This window comes from Pezoporus occidentalis, unplaced genomic scaffold (assembly GCF_034315485.1).
Source record: "Pezoporus occidentalis ecotype Australia unplaced genomic scaffold, CSIRO_AGI_Poc_V1 ctg135, whole genome shotgun sequence".
Taxonomy (NCBI): Eukaryota; Metazoa; Chordata; class Aves; order Psittaciformes; family Psittacidae; genus Pezoporus; species Pezoporus occidentalis.
The window spans coordinates 2,175,585-2,191,545 of record NW_026913157.1 but is presented as its reverse complement, the minus strand read 5'-3'; the positions used below and the strand labels follow the sequence as shown (position 1 = coordinate 2,191,545).

Sequence of the window (15,961 nt, the reverse complement as noted above, 5' to 3'; positions counted from 1 at the left end):
ATGTCTTACTTATCACTGTGGTATGCTTATTCATTAAGGGCTAATTGCAGAGGTCTCTAAATGAAACGCTACAAACCACATTCCACTCCAGTGCCAGTTTGTTTAAAGTCTGCAAAGCTTTATTATTAGCACGATTTAATTATGAAAATGGCAACCATGGAGAATTCTGAACACATTCTTTCCCTTGATCATTAGTTACAGGGCAAAAATGAAACACTTTCAACAATGAAGGGTTCATATTTCAAGCTTATACAGTAGCTGCTAAAAGGCTATACTCAGAAAATCAATTTTATTAAAGTCCTTCAAGCACTAAAGGGACTTCCATGCAACTAAGCAATTTTAAAAACATGTCCACAAGCAGTGACTTTTTGATTCATGTTTTTAGCAGGGTTATATTTTCACTGTTTTCAATATTGTCCCCCAAAGCGGGGTCAGAAATGGTTTGAGGGGGGGAGAAGAGGTGAGCAAAGCATGTTCTCACTTAGCTGTGACTTGCATCCTTTACCTTAAGGTACTTTAAAAAGGACTATGGACTGGATCCAGGAAGTCTGGCATGCTCTTAACTAAACCAGATCAAAAGTCAGTAGTGTTTTCACCTTTTTCAGCTTGCTTTTGCAGCCCAGGAAATTAAGTTTGGGGACTGCTAAGAAACAGTGTAGACTCTGGGCTTTTTAAAAAAACTGAAGCTGTGATTTGAGCTAAAAATAACAGGAAACTCTTTTTCCTAGACAGAAAAGGAAAAGGCATCTATGGTAAAAGGATGAAAAGAGTTACACATCACTCTGTTCCTGAAGAGATGTCAGGGAGTTGAGAGCCGTGTCTGTATTTCTGGGCCTGACATCCCTGGACTGATGGAAAACTGAGAGCAAGTCCACCAAAGTCACTGTGTTGTCAAGTAAATGATTGCTCTGATCCAAAGCGCTTTGACTTCCATGAATCAAAATCCTCCAAATTAGTGGATAACCCTAGCCAAGGGAAAGAGTGTAGAAAGTCTTTTAGTGCATCCTGAAATTCAAAGGATAAAAAACCTTAGTCTTTAGGTGCATGTCTATATGTATAATGGAGTTAAAGCTTTTAAAATGGATATAGGCTTCCCATTGGCTGTCCACTGGGCAAATAAAGTATCAATAAAATATTGCTAATGAAGTAAAAGAAAACAGAGACAAAAGCAAATGAAATAAGAGTCTCAGGAGAGTTGTCACTACTATTAAGAAAAAATAATGTGCAGCAGAACTGTCCCTTATCTGTAATCTAGTTTTATTTTGTTCCTTGTTGTTTATATACCTGCTTTCCACTTCTTTTCCTGTTATTTCATTTTTTAGATGTGTATTTCTAAATGCACTTTTTGTTACTCACTAGCCCAAACTGTTCTGAATGCTCAAGATAAATACTTGAGTATTCATCTTTAGAGAGACGAATAGTGAGTATAAAATTTTCACACGATATCTAAAATGTGAGAACAAAAGCTGAAAGGTGCTGTCAGCTAAGAGAGTTGTATCTGCCACTTAGAAAAGAACATCTTCATAAAGTTACTATCACTGCTATGAATATTTTTAATGCACTTTGATGGGATGAATCCAGTGTCTGCAGTTCAAGTGGGGATAATGCCGCAGCTGATGGGCCTGGGAAGGGCTTCTTTTGCTCAGAGTTGGGCTACTGCTTGTGCCCTCCTAAAGCAGGTAGGGTGCAGGTAACTTCTAGTAAAAAGTTTCCATTGTGTATGTTCAAAAAAATCCCACAAGTTCCCAGCCCAGAATAACTCAGGCCCCCAAAACTCTGGCTGTATTTGTGGTACATGGGCAGGATTTTCAAATACATGATGTTTGGCCTAATGATCTTCCCATTTAACCCAGTTATGAACCATCAGTTTTGCAGAAACAAGCTGAAGCAAACTGGCAGTGAGTTAGAAAAGTTATGATCAAGTGCATGCTTGTATATACAACCAGTATGCCAAATATTCCTGCAGCCACTGAGGTCAGTCCAACATATTTTATCAATTTCAATGTGTGAATTAATCCAAATTCTCCAAGTACTTCAGATTTAGCAGCAACAGATCAGTGAAGTCATTACATACTTTTTTTTTATTTTTATATGATTGGATTTTTAGACCTTAAGTCTCTGGTGACAGCAATAAATATCCATCATTAGGTATGAGTGATCATGACTGGCTGTTCTAGTTCTGCCTATGAAAGATTGTTTCCTTTGGGAAGCTGTAAGAAATGCAACTGATGGGGAAAAAAACCTCTTCTTGGTAAACTTAAAAGGCTTTTTTTTTTTTTTTTTTCATCCTGGTATTGATTGTGGTCATTTTAAATCACATAAATAAGGGACTGATATTGTCTGTTTCTACAAAATTTGAAAATCCCCCAGAAGCAGTCCCACACCGGGCCCGGCTTTCCCTGCAGCTCAGCCACCCTTGCTCCCTGCAGTGATTCCGCTCCCTGCTTCTCACTCATTTTAACTGGGCTAGTGAAGTCACTCAAATACTGCAGCGAGGAACAAACCTTAAAGGGCTCAGCCTAAATCAGGCTGGGTCTCTGGACCTGCATTTCAGGCCATGCTAGTGGGAGCAGGGTGAGGACCAAGGCATTGTTCAGTAGACAGGTTTTCCCTTGCAACACGAGTTGCTTATGCAACCACAATATGAGAACCACCTCAAGTGGATATGGAGATGGCACAAATACTAAATAAAAGCAGACACAGGTGTCACACTCCATGTTGAAAAAGGGCAACACAGGTTGAATTGCAACTCATTGCTGCTGCCAGCTGCAAACTGGGTTTTGCACTGCTCAGCAGCAGGGTAAAGAATTCTGTGAACTTCTGGTTCAGAGTGAAAATCCCTTGGGTTTAAAAAAAGTGTAGTGAATTATGGGGGGAAATTATTTTTGACCTATGAATACATATCATTAAAACTTATGTTTTATTTCCATGTCAAGATTTGGATTCTTATTTTATAGAAAACACTTGTGAAGAAAAGTAAATATAAAATGAAGCATCCCCAAAATTGACTTAAACTTTTTAGACTACAGAAGGATCTTTACCAAAATAACACATATTCATGAAAGGCTTTGATGTTCCAAAGGAGCATCCCCCCCCTCCCCCGCCACATCTGCAAAGTCAAATGGAAAAATGTTTTCCAGTTACACTGGGTCTTCATTTTACTCATGCCAAGATGAGCCTAGCCTACCCAGGAAACACCCAGTTCTCCTTCAGCTCGCAATTAAGTGCTGGCTTCTTAAGAGGTGGCTAAGGAGAAAAGCCAATGCCTGTTACTTCCTGCTACCGCTGAGTGGCACCCTGTGAAGTGCAATTCAAGACAGCAGCTGAATTTGGGGTTTCAGGACTCCAAAATTCACTGACTGCAATGAAAACCCAAGTGTAGGGCAGAGCAGCTCTGTCCTTCACTACTGAATTGCTCCTTTTCTGAAAAGGCTGCACTAACAGCAGGAGAAGAATTATTGGTATGATGGCAGAAAAGGAGCCTACTGGCAGTTAGCTCCTGCGTAGGTCAGTGGTATTTCACATTTGTGTGTGTGACTGGACATGGATACATATGTTCTGTTCAACAGGAAAATGTGTAACAGAGTCAATTTGTATTTGCTTTACTCTCAAAAGCAGTACACCCATTTCTGGGTCCTGGTATATAATTCATCTCATTGTCATCGAACGTGTTTTTCATCTTGTCCATTGCTATTTCATTGCCTAAATGGAAGGGAAATTCAGTGAAGTTATTGTTGTTGTTATTATCATCTCATTTTTATCTGAATTTAAACCAACTAATTCTCAAGCAGATTGGAAATTCAGAAAATGAGCTCACCTGGTGTCTGGCTGCATGCGTTCTACACAGATGAAAGCCCTGACCCTGCAAACACACTCCTGTCAGAAGTCCTTGATCTCATGGTAGTCCTTAGGGCTGCTCGGATTAGAAAAAAATTGCAGGATTAAGTCTTAGCAGTTCATTTGAAATATAAGACATTTGTTGCTTAATATTGCAAAACAAGTCTCTCAAGTTTTTCTTTTTCTTTAAAACAAAATAAATATTCATTGAGTCGTGGAACTCAATGGACTCTTTCAGGAGATAGCTTTAACCATGTGAAATGGAGGCAGCTGCAATAAAAACATGTATGATTTTTATCTCTTCCCACCAATATAGTACAGCAGTTTATTTGATAAGTAATGAGTATTTGTGAAATGCCCAGAAGGTACCTCTGGAAAACTTAAGTAACAAATTCAGCTGTAGGTATCTGTAGCTGCATTTTTAGAAAGTTTGGTGATGTGGTGTTGGGTAGAATCACCATCTGAACACGGTGAGGTGGAGCTAGTAAGTCCAGTGAGTTCCCTCACCTCTGGTGGTACAGCAGCGTGCTGCGGTTGTGCTCAACAGCTGCATGCGCAGAGCTGCTGCATTGGTGCTGGCAGTTAATAAGGGACCTGATTCAGCGCAGTAATTCACTCATCCTAGTGCAGTAATTCAAGCCTAAGCTTCTGATCCCCTACCCCTTTCTCAGAGCAACAGTAAGTAAAGTGTTTCCTGCTGGTGGGTTCATTGCCTTTGGTGGCAGGGATCAAGGAAAGCAGTATGCACCCACTAAGACTGTTTGTCCCTGATGCTGATTTTGGTATTTGAAGCTCTAGCTCTTCTCTGCTGTGTTGTGCAATGTAGTTTTTGGTCTTTGCTTCTTGACTAGCTGTTTTCTATACTTGGGACATGCACTGTATAAGTTTCTATACTTGGGACATGCACTGTATGCTGTCCATGCAGGCAAATCCTGCAGGCCTGGAAGGGAAGCACTGGTCTGTCGCTGTAAGCAATACTGTTTGGGTGTCATCATGTACTGGGAGAAATGTTTCTTGTACAGAATGCACTGCTCTGATTTTTTTTAATGGCTAAATACTAACCAATGTATTCATTTGAGAGCTGTGGGGCTGTCTCATGTGTAAATATTTATGAAATCGTTTTCCCTTTATTTGTTTTTCCTATGTAATATGAGAAATTTGAATTTAATTGTTGTAAAGGCTTGACTTACATTGATAAAAACCAAGTGTTTTACAGTCTGACACTTCATCCTTCATTCATGTCACCACTCTACTTTTGTTTTGTTTCCCAGATCAGTCAGAGTTGAATCCAGACTGTCAGCTATAACTTTGAACTTCCTGGCTTTTCTTACAAGAGTACATGTCTCTTTTTTTTCTTGTTTAGATTGATCTTCTGATCTGACCTGTGAAAGAGTGATTGGGAGGTTACAGAGGCAAATTGTCACACTGCCATGATGGGATGCAGCAAGTAGAGGGAGCTACAGAATAATGCAGCTGCTTTGCCTTAGCTGAAGCCTGTACATGGCATCTGTTACTCTGAGGTCTGGAGCCCTCCTTTGCTGCTGGCCCCAAGCTTAGCTCTGCTCTGCTTAATAAAATAAAACTAGAGATATCCTCATCATAAAGATCAGGCAAAGATACTCCTGAGATTTAAAAGGTGTAGAGGGCTTGAGATAGCACTTGCAGGGCACAGGCATGGTCAGATGTATACAAGCCAGAGGGCAGATGCTAGCAAGATTTAATGGTAAAAAGAAATGTTAATAAGTGGTGTTAGTACTAATTGATTGGGGAAAATAACCACCATATCCCAGGGACCTAGCTAAGGTGTGCAGGGAGTGGCTGCATTTGGTGATTTACCTTCCCAGTACTGCCATGGAAGTAGTGTATCTACACAAGGTTGCTTTTGGCCCTCCCTACCTGAAACGAAACCTGGAGTGTCAGGCACTGTGCGGGAGGCTTTCTGAAAACCATGGCTGCTGCTGGAGTTTGAACTACTGGCTAGGGCTGAGCTTTCATGTAAACTCATAAAAGCTGAATGAAAACTGTACATGTATGTTGGTAAATAAAATAGCATTGAAGAAAAAGTTAATTCTCTTTACACCTACACTGGAAAATTGTTTTCAAACAGCAGATTATAAATGTTTTCTCCTGCTAATTGGAGATGCTTTTTAACAGACACATTTATGCTATAGTGTTCCACTTGATCCAAAGTAGTCTCACTTTCCATACAGAGAGATTATTTTGAAAATACTTATACCTACACATTCAGAGTTCACTGACATCAATCAAGTTTATCCAGTGTCAAAGAAATCAAAATAATGCCCTGGAGGTCTAGCAGTAAAGCATACAAAACAGGAGGCTCCTGCTCCCTGCTTATAAAACCCTCATATTTTTAGTTATGAAAACCTCTTATGTAAAATGTGCCCAGTGAGCAGAGCTGGAGTAGGCAGGGTATTACCCAGCACAGCTGGGGTTCATCTTCTGTAAACACAATGACAGCAGAGACTGGTTTGCCTGCCCGGTTGTAAGGCTGTGTGGGTTTCAGTACCCTTTGTAATAATTTAAACTAACAAACAAGAGAAGTTAATTTAAATTAAACCACCAGTTGCTACATTTAATTTGTGAATTGTTGTTGTCAACAACCAGTTGAAGTCATTAGTAAAAATGGCATGTTTGTGTATCGGGACAGTTGTTACTACAGAGCAAAATTATTGTAGGCTGTTCTTAGCAAACCGGCTGTGAATATTTTGCTGAGAATAGTTCATGGCTGCGTTTAATCAAAACTAGTATCTTCAATATCTGTAGCTCCAACATCATATTGTTCTCATCATCTAGATTAGTAGATTTTTCATCTAATCTTCAAATTTTCATTTCCCAAGTTCAGAGTTCGTTCTAAATGAGTGCTGTTCAATACCCACCTAAGATGTGCCTTTTCTGTGAAATGGTCTTCCCAGCCCACTGATTTATTGCTGTAGCTGTACAAGGCACATAAACACAGCCAAAGTGAATTAGACATTTTCTGAAGCAAATATTAATGAAAGAAGTCATCCATTTCCAGCAGCTGTGCACATATCAAGGAAAGCTTCCTAAGACTGAGCTGATTGCAGGTATACATTGGATATTAACTGAATATTTGATTACATCTAATGAAACCCATGCAGTTGTAGCTCTTTCATCTGCAATACCAGCTACCATGTACGTATGTGGTAGTTCAGCTCCCCAGGAGGAGACTGGTGTTCGGGCATCTCTGTTTTGGGTTTCCAACTGACAAGAATCTCTGTGTTTGGGAAGGGGCTGAGAAATGTTATTCACAGAAGCACCACTGGTTATGGATGTACTACACAGACATTTCTGTTTTGGTGTGCCATCTTCATCCTGTAGTTCAGAACTACAGGAACTATAGTTCTCATTGGTGTCAATAACCTGCCATAGGTGCCTGTGGCTCTTGGACTGCTGCTGCTGAGAGGAGTTTCCCATCAGAGAGTCCTAGTTGGTGGCATTTATGCCACTGAAAAACATACCCAACCCCTTTAATTCAAATAAAGTCTTAGTGAAAAAATAAGAATTTTTGCTTCTGGGAAGTCACTAATGCAGCAGGGCACAACACTCATGCAGCTGGCTCCTCTGCCAGTTTGCTCAGTGGGATTTGCTGGCCTTCACTAAAACCCACAGCCACCTCTTTGCTTAAGGTGCTAGAATGTTTTTTCTAGAGACTTGACATTACTTCTTTTATTTTTTTATTTTTTTTTTTTTAAAGCTGCTATTTACTATATTGCAAAGAAGACATTTCAGAGTGAGTCAGTAAACTAATTTTCAGAGACCATGAGGGCTCTTCAGATCCAGTCTCATTTCCTGGTCTGCAGGGTTGTAGAGAACATGCTGTGTTACTGGGATTGTGCTGCAGTCCTGGACATCAGGTTTCAGGGGCAGCAAACTGGAGTGCCTCCACTTGCATTTCTCCTGATCTACACAAGCATAACTGAGCTCAGATTAGCTGTACCTCAAAAATGCTCTTTCAACCAGATCATAGTGTGCAACATGCACTTGCTGCCTTTTCTGAGTTTTTGCTAGGAGAGGGCAGCTTTGTGCACTGTTGTTAACAGTTCCATTGCTTCCTTTTGAATTTTCTTGGAATTACTTGGCGTGAATTGGCACCATCTCCATTTTCACTCCCTTTATGTGCAACAAGGCTTAAGAGCACAAAGGCCCTGTGTTACAGCTGCTAAGATCTGAACATACAAGGCTTGAGCTGTGTCATCTAAAGCAAAACCAGGTGATGGAGCTGCTTATCTGCTTGTGCTCCCACTTTATACCCAAATTCTCAGCAGGGTCTTTTCGAAACCCCGTTTGCATCAGCCTGCAGGATTGCACCTCCTGTTAGGAAACTAGTGCTGAAAGGACTGGGTTCCTTTCTTGATCCCTTTGTGAGCAGAGCTGGGTGGTTTATGTTTAGACCACAGCACCTATACTAATGTTATGGGGCTGCTAGTGAGGACTGAATTCAAAAGGAAGAGAGAGCAGGGGGGATTCTGCATTTACCTCCATTCCCAGCATATTCTCTCACCCCAGTCCCTGCCAGCAACGTGGCAAAGATTTGTGCCCTGCTGCACGAGTGACATCCCAGAATCAAAAATTCTTATTTTTTCACTAAGACTTTATTTGAATTAAAGGGATTGGGTATATTTTGCAGTGGCATAAACGCCACATCAATAGTGCTCATTGAGAGAGATTATTATTGAGTGGATCAGATAAATATGGCCTACAAATGTGCTGATTTACTCCAGCTTGTAAAACAAAACAGTTTACGTATACAATTTAAACATTCTTTCTGCTTTTTTCCCCTAACCACATCCCTTGTGTGCATAATTGAGATTTCCTTACCACCCAGAAGATAGCAAGGGAATTCTTCAGGGTTTGGGCTGTGTTTTAAGCGGGTGCAGCTGGAAGCGGGTGCCGGATGCCGCACACCTCCAGGAACACTAGAGAGCAGGCTCACACTGCTGTACCACCGCACTGGCTGAGGCCCTGCAATCGGCTGGAAATGTAATAATTGCTCTTTTATTCTTTAATAAACACACGCCACATCATACAGAGAAACAAGGGGAGAGAATAAGAGAGAGGATATTGCATTCTTCCACAAAGGGCTGTGCTGTGCAGTCTTATTTTATACGCCTTTTTTTTTTTTTTTTGTACCAGCAGAACAGTATTTTAAATTACTCTTCCATCTTTCCTCATCTTCCCCCTTTTAGGTAAATTAATGTATTGATTAGAGCCCATTAGCGTGTAATTGATTGTTAATTTGACTCATCTTACAAATCATGTTTATCAATGAAAAATATATATTTTTCATCTCATTCCTGCTATAAACTGATAAAAACTTTGGTGTCCAGAATTCAGGCTGAAACTCCATTTGCAGATATTAAAACACAGATTGTGATAACCTGCATGTTATTTAAAGCAATTAGATATCATTTGTAAGCAAATTGTTAGAGAAGAGATGGAGTAAGTAGGACGATTAGGCAAGTATGGAGGGAAATACTGGATTTTTTTTTTTACTGTTTTTATTTATTACTTTTTCTTTCTGAACAAACATGACTGGACATGGTGGTATCACTGAAACAAAGCAAAATTACTGTTTTGTGGTCTGGCACTGATCACTTCAAACATGAAGCAACTTGTGTGTCTGGACTTATAATCTTGTGACCGCATCCTTAGGATTTTGCATGCTGCTGCACTGGCCGTTCTGCAAACTTCCCAGTTGACTGTAGATTGTCTTTCTGACATAGCAAAATGAAACATTTTACATACTGAAGCTATTTGTTAATTCTGAGGCCAGAAGGCATATAATACTTCCCAAGGCTAGTGGAAGACATACCAACATTAAGGGAATAATCATTCTGTTTTATATGGGCAGGATCCATGCAAATACCAACTAATTCCCTCCACTGAGGCAAGTATAGGCAGTATTATTATCCCTCTGTTACAGATAAGAGAACTGAGATAAGTAGTTAGCAGAAGAGGCATATATTTATGTCAAAGTTAGGATAAAAAGTTTGAACCAGCAAAGCTTTGCATATAATGGGTAGTTACTGATAAAAAAGTAAGATAAAGTCTTTCTATTTACATCTTTTTTAAATCTGTCATTTGGAGACTAGAACTAGATTTGCCTGTGGGTTGCTTGGGGATTTTTTTCTCTATTATTTACAGTAAACAATGTGTAAAATAACTGAAAATTGCAGTAGTGACTGAAGGGGAAGGGGAAGAGAGAAATGCTTTGGGTGAAATGTATTGAACTGTTTCAAGCAAAAAGTTCCTTTTCCTAAAAGCCTGAAGTGTTTTCAAGACAGGAATTTAGAAATAACATTCTCACTTCTAAATCATACAAGTTCAATGAAAAAAAAATTTAAAAGGATATAAAGCCACAAACAGTGAATGTGTAGCATTAGCTATTCCAACACAAACCCTTTGTAATTTTTGACTTTCAGTATTTTCCACTCCAAGTAGGAGAAATACCTCAAAAAAAAAAAAAAAATCAATTCTTCTCACAGTTCTCCTATAGATGGCTATATTTTTCTCCAAATGCATTTCTACAGCAGACTGTGATCATCTAGTGCTGGATAGATACAATCCATATGTTTCTCCTTTTAGGAAATATGATTCTCGTATAACAGCTAAAAAGTAAAGGCCAGGAAGATTTGCAGAACCATACAGCTTATTAGCCCATAATCCATATTGGAAAAGACATTTGTACAGCACAAGATCTGCCGTGCATGTGCGGAGAAGTCAGATTAGTCTCTAGCAAGTCTGCAGAGTGCAAGTTTCTCACCAAGAGTGATCACTGGGGAAGCTGGAACATGAATGACCAAACACAGCTGAAAAAAAATGGTTTTGCAGTTCAGCCCTATAAAATTTCTGTAATATAATCTGAAAAGCAGCACGCTCTTCAGATCTGCTCCTAAATGGAGATGGAGAATCACGAACACTGGTGTCCAGGGAAATTTTGTGCGAATGCGTGAAGTTTTGAATGGGAATCCTGCACAAGTTGATGAATTTTGTGTAGTTCAGGCTGAATTTTCCCCAACGTGTTTTAGTGTAAGAAATTGAGTCTTAACTTTGGGATGTGGATGAGATGGAGACAACTGCTATGGCTCTTGTCTGGAACCATCTCGCTGCTCCAGTTACCAGAGGAGACGCGCCTCTAGTTCAGCCCCAGCTCCCTAACTGCAATGCTGCGCATTTGGTGGCCAGTACCATCACCAGGCCAGGCCAGAGCTAGTGTTCTCCATTAGCAGCTGCGTACTTTGACCTAGTCCAAAATTCTGCAAGTGTGAAAACACAAGAGTCCCCTCCATGGTTTGTGGGAGGTCCTGGAATATCTGTGCTATTACATTTAATCTGATAAACCTGAGCTGCAGAGCTGGATCCAGCTCTGAAATGTTCGTTCAAGCTCCTTATAGCAAGATCTTTAATTAACATTTGCAGAGCATTGAAATACCATGACACTGTGTTCTTACTAATGAAAATAAACCTGGAGTTGTGTTCCTTGGTCTGTTGACATTTACAGTCGTGAAGTCTGATCCAGGCTGGGAGCTTCTGCTTATGAGTAGGTGACACTTGGATGCAGCAGATACAGACCACAGTGAAGCACAACCTGAATTCCAAACCTGGGGCGGAAATCAGGGGTGCAGTAGTTGTGGTGCTGCCCATCTCCTTCTGGCCCCACTGAAGGGCTTTGCTGCTCCAGCAGCTTTGCACCCCCTGGGATGCAGCTTTTCCTGCCTGAGAGACTACCATGACTTGCTCTGCCATGGTTACAAAGTTTAGATAATTTAGCAAACATTATTTAGGAAATTGTGATGAGGAGAAGAAATAGCTGCTGTAAAACACACTGCATATGTAAATGGCAGCAATACAGCTGAGACCCCTCTTTGAACTTAAACTGACTTTGGAGCATCAGGATTTTGGTCAGTTGCTTGGAGCACTCAGTGTTTCAGTGACATATTGGGGAGGAAGTCATCCTCCACATGCTTCTGGCTGAAGGTATTTCTACCCCTCTCCTTATATATGGGACTTGCAGAAGAGCAAAAACTTAATTGTTCCTTCTCATTTAATTGTATTGTAATTGTTTTTTTTTTTCCTAAATATAAATAGATATGTAATACCAGAAAGCTTAACTTGGGTAAAATGTCGGAAAAGGAGGGGGAAAAGGAAAGATTTCACAAGCTAAAAGAAGTGCAAAAATATTTGTGCAGTATTTTAGTCTTTTTTTTTTTTCCTTTTGGCTTTGTTTGTCTTGCAGCATTAGCAGGATAGGCCCTACTGATTTTGCTGGCATGTATTTGTAACCCAAGAATGCTTTTTGGCAGATGTAAAATTAGAAACAAATTTCATGTGTTCTGCAGTGCCCTCCAGTGCTATAAAGGACAGGAACAGAATCTGTGGCTTTGTCAAGACGACTCCAGGAAACCACAAAGAAACAGAGATTAGAAAGAAAATCGGGGAAAATAATAAATAAAGAGGAAACACCCCTGTAGCAGATGCTGCACAGCTTGGGAGGGGAGCACAGCCTGAAGCTCCCCACCACGCTGACAGAAGCAAACAATGGAGCCCTCGATGCGAGAGGAAACAAGGACTTGTGGCTCCGGGTTGGTTTCACATAAGTGGTTCCAGGATTTCGAGGTGAGATGACGGTGCAAAATGTACCTGTCTGTTTTCAGGTGTGTGGATAAACAACATGCCGCTCCTCTCCCCCCAGCAGGATGGGAATGCTGTATGCTCAGCCCATCAAATTAAACACAGGCATGTTTTCATTTCCAAGCCTGTGTGTTTGGAGATGATGGATGGTGAGATATATGTCTCTATAATGAAGGTTTCATTATGAATTTTTTTAGATGTCAACATGGCTCTTCATTTCCAACCAAGAAGTGCCATCCTCTTCCTTGTAGCTCCTAGGTTCAACACGTGTGATATTGCCAAAGGAAATGATCAAATAATCTCTGAATACATTGATTTAATATATAGTTATATTTACTCTGGTTTTACTGCAAAGCTTCAGGAGACCTGAATGACATAATAAACTGTATAAATAAAAATATGGAGGAGTAATGTATAGGGAGATTAGAGAGAAATGATCAGTGGGATCATTTGGTTGCAAGCAGTCAAGAAGATTTAACTGGCTTGTCTCTGTCTTGTTGATGTCCAGTTGTCCATTGCTTACTAAGAGGCAAGTGATCAAAAATGTCCTGATTGGAACAGTTACAGAAAGGAAGTTTCAGTAAATCATGTTTAGAAGCCATTCATCATTGAAAACAAGCAAACAAAACCCTTGAACTCTTCATGCACTCCATAACGGAGTTTTCCCAGTCACAATTAAAATACCTTGTAATGTATGCATCTGATAGTGGCTGATGAGCAGCAACACTCAGTGTGCCTCACATATGGACTGCAAGTTGTATCATCTCCATTTTTAATGTTAGCCAGATCCTTGTGTATGTTTGGGTTGATGGAAAGTCACAGGAAACCTGTTATAAAGGGGTTTAAGCCAAAATGTTCTGCCAGGAAACCTGACACTCATCTGTGGAACTGGTCATGTGTGGAAAAGATTCATCTGTATTTCAGGGAAACAAGGCCCTGTGAAATACCTACAGTCTAAATGACAGGCTATTGCGCATGAGTGAGAACTGGCTGAGACCACGATGCTGATGGAGCAGCAATGTTGTTGTTGTCATCTAGGGGAGGTGCACAGGCAGAGCTGGCAATGTGGGAAAAGGGAATCTCTGTAAAACTGCCCAGTGATTTTCCTGCAATGACCAAGCAGATTTGATGTTAAATGTTTTTTGCCTTTCCTTCTCTTCACACTCTCCCAAGGGATTTTTTATTTACTCCAGTACGCACATAAAGTGCACAATATAAAAGAGTTCACATCTCCTTAAACCTCTATCTCTGCCACTGTGAGCATGGACTCGTGCAAGCAGGACTTCAGTGACCCAGTTTTGTGTGGCATCAAAATGTGAAAGCTCAAACAGCATTTTGTGATTTTTCTGGTAATACTGTGTGCAGCCTTTAGTGCCATTACCCTGGAGCTGGCCGAGTTCTAGGAAAGAGGGAGAGTTCTAGGAAAAACCCAGCAGCACCACTTTGCTCTGCCCTGCAGTGCTGCCCCCATTAAAAACGCATTATGCATGAGCTCAGAGAGGATAAATTAAACCACCCACACAGATTTAGGATGTGCATTTGAGTTGTATCCAGCTGGTGGTGAGATGGGCTTTACTGAGGTGAGTACATGTTGAGAGTGTATAATGCTACCCTTGTGCCTACAGTCACTTGCACTTTGGTGGAGCCTCAGTCCCACCCATCCAAACTGGATCCTGTGGCAGAGTTTCCCATGTTGCTTTCTTGTGAACTTTCCCTTCTTTACCCATCAGTGGGTGCAGTGATGAATTTTTGTGATGGCAAGACTTCTCTGCAATGCTTCAAGCAAAGGTCAGTGAAGGAACAGGCCCCTCAGAAGAGTCTGACAACAGCCCCTGTCTGACCTGCACATAAACCTTTCGCAGCTGCAGCCCGCTCCTTGCTCAAGTACTAAATTGACAGAAGTCATCTCAGTATCCTCATCTGAATTTGCCTGAGTTACTGGTTTACTCTGTGAGATTTTCTCCACTTGTCTTACCCTAGGATGTCAGGATCCAAGTATTTGATACTAATCTTACAGACCTTTGGGTTTTTTTTGCTTTCTTTGAAAGTTGGCTAAATGCAGCTTGTCATCCCCCCCTTTTTTTGAGAAGCAGTATACTGCACCGCTGTCACAAGGACAACACTTCAGAGCTTCTTCCACTGCTGTAGCAGCATCCTACCCAACCGCCAAAAGAAAGTCTAACAATAATTAGAAGCCTGTAGACTAATAACAACAATTAGTCTATAATAATCAGGAGCTTGCAAGAGAGATCTGGCTTGCCCGGTACAGGAGGGGGAATTTCAGTATCAGACAAGACCTCTGGCTTTTGTGTCTGTCCCCAGCCAGGCCATGCAATCACATAGGTTACATGAAGTTTTACCATGTGATATGGGGAAGCTGCTGCCCAAGCAGTCGCACATGACCCAAGGAGTTGTACAGACACCATCAAGACTGTAATTGCTGGACTTAGTCTCTTTGCAGTGGGTAGCTCCAGTACACCTGTGAGTGCCCTTCCAACTCCTCGGTCACACACACATGCTCACTCCCAGTAGTGCTCCCTTCTCCTTCAGGATGACCCCGGGTTTCCCATAGCAGTCTCAGATGTCCAGTTCCAGGAGAAATAATCTAATAATTGGCTGGTATAGCAGAAGGGGAAACTTGAGCTGGATGCTTCTGGAGAAGGCCCCAAACAAAGAAATCACTGGGCAGCCATACCCTTCCGATTTATGCTCTTCATATGCTTTTTTAGTCCAATGGTAGTTTTGGTCTAGGGACTTCTAACTCATTACTGGATTCTTTCTCCGTCTCCACACAGGCAAGCCATTAACTACTCGTATCTTGTCAAGCTGCAGCTTCTGCTGAGGGTTGTGGCCTCCTTATCTTCTGGTTTGCATATCTTGTGCACCTGCTTGCAGGCAGACGGTAGGAAGCTAAAAAAGTCCCAGGCCTAGGATAAACACTACTTAGCAACACCTAAAACACTAGGATTTAGCATTCAGTTATCAGCATTCTTCTCAGACTAAAGATGAAACACAGCACTGCAACAAGTACATAGGAATTACTATGAAAATTATTTCTATTGCTGCTCAAAGTATAGCTAGTAAAAGTCCACATTTTGCAGCCTAAGGCTTCAGCAAATGTAGCTACTAAGCAAGTAAAGCTAAGCAAGCAGTGTACTAAACCACGCAGTATTGTAACTGTAAGTCACTCATTCTATTTAAAACTTATTTAAACCAAACAGCTGGTATCTCCCAACACCATGTTTGTCATAAAGAGCTGCAAATCCATTATGCAAATGAAGGTGGATCACCACTTCTTTAAGGGGGGTTAAAAACAAACAAAAATATTATAAAGCTCTTTTATTTATTTATTTCTTTTATTTCTTTATTTCTGTGTCCAGATGGGAGTTTTAGAAAAAGGTTTTTAAAAAAAATAAAAATCTCTGGAGTTTGGAATCCTAACAAAACAGGT

The 15,961-nt window shown here is 40.7% G+C and overlaps 1 protein-coding gene across 1 annotated transcript in view; it reads right to left on the bottom strand.

Moving 5' to 3' along the window:
- IRX6 (iroquois homeobox 6) overlaps nt 1-15,961 on the bottom strand; it is a 163,541-nt gene that overhangs the window by 122,673 nt on the left and 24,907 nt on the right. The window lies entirely within an intron of this gene.